Genomic DNA, 7,413 nt, shown 5'->3' on the forward strand with positions numbered 1-7,413 from the left:
AAGCGTGGATGGGCATGTAAGACGTGCGCACAAGCCCATCAAAGCTCTCCTGAAGTTCTTTAGGCTCCGAAATCATCAAACAGACGCGCTGCTAGCTGAGGAGGGAACCGATGCCAGAGATCAAACGCACACCCGCACGGAACATGATACTACACATCATTTATATATATTTACATCAAAAAAAGTTCTTGGATCGGTAAATATATGCAAAGACTGGTGCTCAGTGCATGCCAGGTTTGACGAGCTCTCCAGCATGGGTGAAGCATCAGATTAGCATTGAGCAGATGTGTATTTTTAGCGTACATTGTTCCTGCCGCCGTCTCCGTCTGCACTTCATCATTATGTCCCCCAGTGGAGACACATCCTTCTAACGACTGTTTTTATTGTCAGTTATAAATATTGGAGGCGATTAGGGTTCGTGTGTGCCGGTGACAAATGGTTATTAATAGCTGGAGCGCTGCAAGTGCCGGATAACAAGCGCTCGGCCCGCGTTGCCTTCCCGTCGCCTGAGAGTGCACTGGAAGCGTTTTTTTCCCGCCGACCGACAGCTGCTCCTGCCCGTCACCGCGCCGGGGAAACCTGTTAGCCGCCGTTAGCGAGCATCTGCACTTTGGCTAATGATGAGGTCGAGGTCGCTAGCGCTTAGCCGTCCCCTCGGGCCGGTCATGGAGCTTTAACTAGGTGGGTCTGAGAATGCTGTTATTTATATAATGTTTGATGTTTACATTTAAGGCTGTGGGAACCCAGGGTGCTGAGGGTGCTGCAGCTAGGGATGCACCGATACCGATACCAGTGTCGGGTATCGGGCCGATACCACATGCTTGTACCCATACTCGTACTCATTCATGAGGAGAGAAGAAGCAACAAACTGGAGAATTCTTTAGTGGAAATACAATAATCCACATAGAGCTGACTTTATTACAGACTGCGCTCTCTAAACCAGAGTCTGAGCTGGATTTAACCAGAGCTAATGTTGTCAGTGCTGCAGCGTCTGCAGTGTTTACAACACACAGGCTAACGTTGCTAACTCGCAGCTAGCAGTTTTGGCCATTCTGACGCTGTTTTATGCCCAGGGGTTTATTCATCTGAAAAACATATAGACATACAGCATGTTTATATTGAGTGAAAATGAGCTGCAGCAGAACAGTGAAAACGCTGTAGCTACTCGCTAAGTTACTACAAACACACGAGAAAATCTACAGGAGCTGAAGTAAAGACGAAAAGAGACCATTTAAGTAACATCTCAATACTATTGTTAAATAAAAATACATAAATGAATAAAGCACAGGCTTTGGGAGCTTTTGGACATGGGCTTTTCTGTCTATGATGGACAGAGCAATAAAAAATGTAAATTATATTGAATGAAAATAAAACTAAAAAATAAATGGCATCAGCACAATTCTAATATAACTGCTCTTAAATGTTTAGCCTACTTTACTTGAGTAAATTTACTAATTACAAACCAATCTGCTGTGAAAAAAGTAAGAATGTTGAAGAAAATGCCTTGTACTCGTATCGGTATTCGGTATCGGCGAGTACTTAAATCAAAGTACTCGTACTCGTATCGGTTTTAGAAAAAGTGGTATCGGTGCATCCCTAGCTGCAGCACACCCTGGTGGAGGGTTTAAGCATTGCAGGCAATATTAATAAACAGGAAATATGCACAGAAAAGTATTTTTGGGGGCAATCTTGTCCCTCAGCACCCGCTAACCAAAATCTGTTCTCAAGACTCTGTTTACGTTGGTCAATCTGGCTACATAAAATGCATCCTTCAGTAGCAGCGTGAGGATCATTCTGCAGGTGACCAGCAGGTGGCACCACCTTTTGAAATAAAAAAACTCCTCGTTCCTCTTGTTCTTCCTCTCCCCTTCGCACTTCCTACTCTGGCTGGGTGTGTTTGTGGCCTGTCTTGTGGTTGCTCCAGGTAAATCACGTCGCCTTTATCCAAGTATTTCGATTCACCACGGAAGAGCTCTGCGATCCCAGCATCTGTGGAGCTGGGCTCTGCGTGTAACGGCCAGGACTGCTGTGGTCCATGTGGAGCAGGCTGGTTGGGATGTTCACCTGTGTGTTCAGGAAATACCCATGGGCTTCATACATGTGAGTGTCATGTGACATTCTGAGTGGATCCTCAGGAGGCGCTGCTCTTCCCGTCCCGTTATTTCCCTATGAGTTAGTAATGGTGTCTTGTCCAAATATATAAATAGCTCAAGATTCCATCATGGCGGGCAGTGGCCTATGTGCTTCTGTGGTCCAGTGGTTAAGTTACAAGTTAAAAAGGAAGTGTCTTTGTTGTTGTTAGACTGTAGGTTTGTTTGAGTCCAGCAGTCGTCACGTCACTAATGTGTAAGATTTGAACTCAGAGACACAGATCTCATAACCGAGTGCTCGACCAACTGAGCCACTGTGTTCTCTGAGCAGGAGTATATGGAGTTAATATGATTAAAATGAGCAAAATAAGACCTTCCATAAGGATACACTTGTATGTGATTCTGTGGTCCAGTTACAGGTCAAAAAGGAAGTATCATTCCTGTTGTTAGACCATAGGTTTGAGTCCCGCCTGAGGGTCTGTTATATCTTTGTGATGATACTAAGACAATGAAAAACATCCACAAAACTCTACTTTCATTTTGTCTTTGACCTGTGGCTGGTCAGGCCCCTGGGTCACAGGGGGTCCTCGTGCACTGCATGTGTCCCGGTGCAGTCCCACAGACGCAGAGGGAGTGAGGGCCTTCAGCACTGTGTGGGTCCTGGTGCAGACCAGCCAGTGGCTGTGTCGAGCAGGGGTTTGAACCCAGGACCTTTCATTTCCTGACTGAGCCCTCTGCACCCTGAGCTAAGCTCCCACCACCAGCCCTCATACTGCTTTAATCACTCTAATTATAAGTACCTTCATTTGAACTCAAATGAACCCTCTGGTGACAGAGGAGGGTGCTGTCATTATGCTGCAGACGCTGAAAGCCAGTCTCGCACCTGAAGGTGGTGGGTTCAAATTCCAGTCTCGCTCTCTTTCATTTTAACAAGGTTGTATGATCATAAAAGACTTCAGACTGAATCATTTACAAAGAGGAAAACTGTTCTGGATAGAGAACAGAAACAAATAAATGAGAATGAATGAGAAATATCACTGATAACCATCTAACAATGAAGTCACTGACCAAGATTTCATGAAGGACAGTGCTTGTGACAAGAATATGGCACCAACATATTTTTGCTTTTGTTGGACGACTACACCATTATAGTTCATCTGACTCAAACTCACGACCCCTGCTTATTAGGACTTTCTCCTCACAGAGCTACGTGAACAATATGACAACTACCAAGTACTGCCCTATATGAATGTTTTAGCGTCGCACTTCAGTATGGACGTGAAAGAGCTTCACACAATATCTATTGAATCGTTTTGTAATCAGGGCAGATTTGCTTTGCGGCCAAAGTTTTGGGCGGCCTGGGGCGAGCGCTCGAGCTCAGCAGCACCCACGGGATCAGCGCCCAGTGCAGACATGGCCAAATGAGCCAGGTGTTGCTCCCGCTCAGCTGGCACGCCCTGCTACTCACTGCTACTCACTGCGTACGACACTACATGATACAAAATGATGAATGAATTATGATCTTTAATACAGTTAAACAACATACTCTGTGAGAGAGTGTGTGCATCTGTGAGGGAGATGTGAACTCCAAACGTTTAAATGACAGACAACACAACCTCACCAAGAGCTCTACCAGCTGAGCCGCTGGGTCTCACAACTGCAGCTCTTATATGTACAATGAAGCGACCGAGCCCTCCACACCCGGAGCTAAGCTCCCACCACCACCAGTCGTCAGATTACATTAATCTCTCACATTAACAGGAAACAGCATCTCTAAAGGCACTGTAATTCACTCATGTGCGAGTGGGAATTAAACCTTCAGACCTTCAAACTGATGCTCTACCAACTGAGCTACGTCTTTCAACTCTAACTCTGTATAAGTAATAAATAAATACAGATGTGGAACCAGGCTAATGGTAAATATCAATATGTGGGCCATTAGTGGGCATGATAACAAACTCTGGAGTTCGATATATTGACGCAGGAAACTATAGACCTTATAATGGACTGTGAATAATGTAAATAATGTAAAACTAATAACTAAAATCAATCAATCCATCAATCAATGTAACAGAAACTAACTCTGAAGCCTAAAAGTAACAGTTAGTCTCTGTTTGAAAAGTGCTCAATCTAAAATATCCCACACGGAACATGAAATACCATCTCATGTGAAACCTGTAGAAGCTCCTGACAGCTTTGAATGATGCCTCATAACAGAACATTTCCGTTCACTGGTCAAAGAGATCTACAAATACAAGGAGCATCATGACATGTTACTGTACATCTCCTCTTTAAATACTGTCAGCTCAAACCAGCCGGGAACAATTACCGCTGGAGCCGGTCCCGGCGCGCTGTCCCGCGGTTACCGGCGCCATTAGCGAAGCCTCCCTCCGCCGCTAACACTGGGGCTAATGACATCTCCGCGCTTCGACGGCCACATCCCACTCAAGCCAGTGGTTAACTCCGCGATCGACCAAATGTTGTCTTTTCGGCTTCCCTTGATAGCTTTTTAATTGCTTTCCTCCGACACGGCCACCTCGCCGCCTCGGGTTCACCCCGTCGGAGCTCGCTAATGTAATCGGCAAATAATCATAATTAGGAAAACACGATAGCGAATTGTGTATTTGGTTTAATTCGACCCGAAGGTACGAGCTAATCTGTTAAAATACAGTGGGGGTGATGGCACGGAGCCTGGTGGAGAAGTAATGAGGCTCACGGTGTAATTGTTCACAGGCCACGCTCTCCTCGGGGCTTCTCTTCACGCGCTGATGGGAAGTTTCTGGATGGACTTTTGCCCCGGTTTATGCAGTAGTTGCTCTGAAATATTGTCGGGATAAGAATTTGTGAGTCTGTGAAATGCAAACAGTGGAGAAAAAGAAAGATGCCTCAATGCGGAGTATTTCATCACATCCACGCAGTTCAGAGCAATCGTCGGGCAAAGTCAAGTTTAGCAGTTTCTTCTTCTGCGGTGTCAGCGCTTCGTTCTATCCTTCCTGTGATACAGCTGCATCATTGTTCAAAGCTGAAACTTTATTAAAGCCCATGATGCTTATAGTTCTGAGCCGTTCCGTGCTGTGAGTGTGTTTATTTATTAGGCCAGGCCGTGCTGAAGTCGGTAACCATGCCGTGAATTCAAACTGTAAAAGGTTATTCCCACTGCTGCCAACAGGAGGAGCCCCAGTCAAGATCTTCACCAGCTCTAGCGCCTGTATTTCATTGTCTCCGTTTAATGCTTACAGGAGACATCGTCTGAAATTATAAAATGTAAAATATCAATGATGAGGCACTCGAAATAAGGTGTATAATTCTATTTTCAGGCCCCATATGTCGGATATGTTCACTTCAAAAGTTTAACATTTCCCAACTCTAGCTTCGGCCGCGCTGGACGTCCAGGAGGCCGAATGTTAAACTTTTTGGAGAAATTCGTGAGCGTCGACCAATCAGATGTTACGCCGGCCCACAGATGTAAACAAGTCATGAAGGTTTAGCTTCATTGTGAACCAGAGCTACAGCAGCTCTGGGACTTTTACTAAGACACACATCAGTGTTTCTTTTTCTAAACACCCAGGATTAAAAGCGGTGACAAGAAAACTTATTTCAGTGGCTGAACCTGCGCTGGGAATGTGTTTGGGCCTCGAGGACGCCTGTTGTAGCATTAGCACCGGAGAAAGCTAATGCTAAACTAAATCTCCACTCCTCACGTGAAAACGAGAAATATGCACAAATAAAGTCAATAAAACCACCATCTACATAAAGAACCGTTTAACAATGATCACACACTGAGCCGAGCTTCACGCATTTGTGCTTTATTGCAGACTTTTAATCAACAATGAGCTGTAGGCGATTGTAACATGCTAACTGGGCTAACTGGGCCTATAGCCCTGTGCTACTGGCACAAATTGTGTCGATTGAATATGTCCCATTTTCAATGGTATGGGCTGGATAGAGGCTTAAATACGAGGGAGATTTTACGTAGACCATGGGAATAAAGTTAAAGATCCATAAGACATGGTAGTAGCAAACAGGGAGTTTGTCCCAAACAGCAGGTATTTTTCAGAACTACTTCCAAGATGGACGAACACACTCTGAGCTGACGTGCGGCCAGAGCGTCTTGACGCTCAGTGACTGTGACAAGTGTAAGAGTTCTGTCTGACAACCAGTGGGTGGACAAAATTGCGGAGCCAGGTATGGTTTAAAAGGTAAAGTTTTATTGTTACAAAAGGGTTAAAAATGTTAAAAAGGTAGGATAAATCGGGGGATTTGTCCAAAAGTGTGGTGTGCATAACGGTCAGGAAGGGGAAGAGTTAATGGAGGAGTTGGGTCGGTTCTGTTGGTCCGACTGGCAAGACCGGGCAGCTGTGACGCGAAGTGTTGCTGGGCTGCGGTGTGTCGGATCTTTGGCTTGGACCCACTTTGCTTCTCCAGAGGGCCACGCCCGTGCCATGCCCGTGCCTCCCCCTTCCGCACACCTGCACAAGTGTAACCAGAGACAGAGAGACAGAGTGGTGTGCTGCCACACCAAGACACGCCCACAGCACACACAAACACAAAGAGGAGGAGGTGGGGATACAGCTCTACCAGGCTACACAAGCGTCTGACTTCAGTAAGCACAAGCGTCCAATTACGGGCTTTAGGTGCGTTTTTGACGCCCGAAAAGCATTTGGTGTGGAAGCACCTTGACATGTTTAGGCCATATGAACCTTCTCAGGCTTGAGCATAACATCACTGTGAGAGACGTATGTAACGCAAGTACATGAGCATCTATGGCAACATCCAAAGTCCTCCAGAAATAGTTCTTATGTCCAGATCCAACTGTTAGGTCCCCTTTTCCATGTTTCAAAGTTGTTTTCTCATCAAAAACAGACCTGGAGTTGGGTTTGAATCCGCTAGCACATCTTTTAGTGATCGAGGGATCTCCAGTGGCTCTTCTTAAGACAGTGATAATGTGTTTGAGGTTATTACCAAAAAGCATTCTACCCCTCTTTAAATACAATCCAGCTCCAAATGTCAAAGCCTGTGAGACTCGCCATCATTGATCAGTCAAAAATATATATACATTAATTTTTTCATTTCTATGTTGTTGAGCTGGTGCTGAGGTATTGTAGTTGTTGGCAGACTATGGGGCCATATCTGACTTTGAATTCATGTCTGTGCCTGTACTGTTATTACTGGTCCAGGACCTTTCTGGAGACTTCCTTTCAAACTAAAAATAATGTGTAATCGTTCTGTGGTCCTCACAAATGCATTACATGGGGCTGCTGATAATGGAGTGAGGGAAGATGAAATTGCCTCCTTAATGCCTTCACACTTTTTCCTTTTGAAA

Source organism: Gobius niger (genome assembly GCF_951799975.1).
Source record: "Gobius niger genome assembly, chromosome: 18".
In the NCBI taxonomy this organism is placed as follows: domain Eukaryota; kingdom Metazoa; phylum Chordata; class Actinopteri; order Gobiiformes; family Gobiidae; genus Gobius; species Gobius niger.